Genomic DNA, 580 nt, shown 5'->3' with positions numbered 1-580 from the left:
TGCCCACATCGGGCTAGAGGCCCCAGTGACAATGATATTACCATGCTTAATTGATCAGGACACTGGCTTTACCTGGGGCCAATTTCACAAAATTTTGATAAGGGATTTTCTGGATACCCCTACTTGATTAAGCCTTGAATTGGTTTCACAAAAGCAGTAACACGTAAGTTAATCCTAGTGTTTAGTCAGTAGCTTCATATTCAGGAACCAATACCTTTTTTGGTGATTCTGTTTTCCTTATCTGTATGTTTTAGTATTTTTTCTAATCAGCCTGACAATACAGTACAGTCAGATTGTTTAAAAGTTTCTATCAAGAAAAAAACAGTTAACTGCATCCAGTCATTGACTTGTAAGACATCCTCGTCCTGGATGAGCATGCGGCAATGATTTTCACATGCATTTTGTTGTTGACTCTTTAGCAATCCCTCAAACCAAACATGCACCTAGCAACAGTCGAAAGGAAAAACTCCCTTTCTACAGGAAAAAACCTCCAGCAGAACAAGGCTCATTGTGGAAACTGATGAGGGAGAAATGCACAGAATCCATGAATCCAGCCTATCTAACTAGACCCAGAGGGGGA

This window comes from Cyprinodon variegatus, unplaced genomic scaffold (genome assembly GCF_000732505.1).
Source record: "Cyprinodon variegatus isolate N-32 unplaced genomic scaffold, C_variegatus-1.0 Scaffold357, whole genome shotgun sequence".
Taxonomy (NCBI): domain Eukaryota; kingdom Metazoa; phylum Chordata; class Actinopteri; order Cyprinodontiformes; family Cyprinodontidae; genus Cyprinodon; species Cyprinodon variegatus.
The sequence above is the reverse complement of the archived record's forward strand: the minus strand, read 5'-3'. Positions refer to the sequence as shown.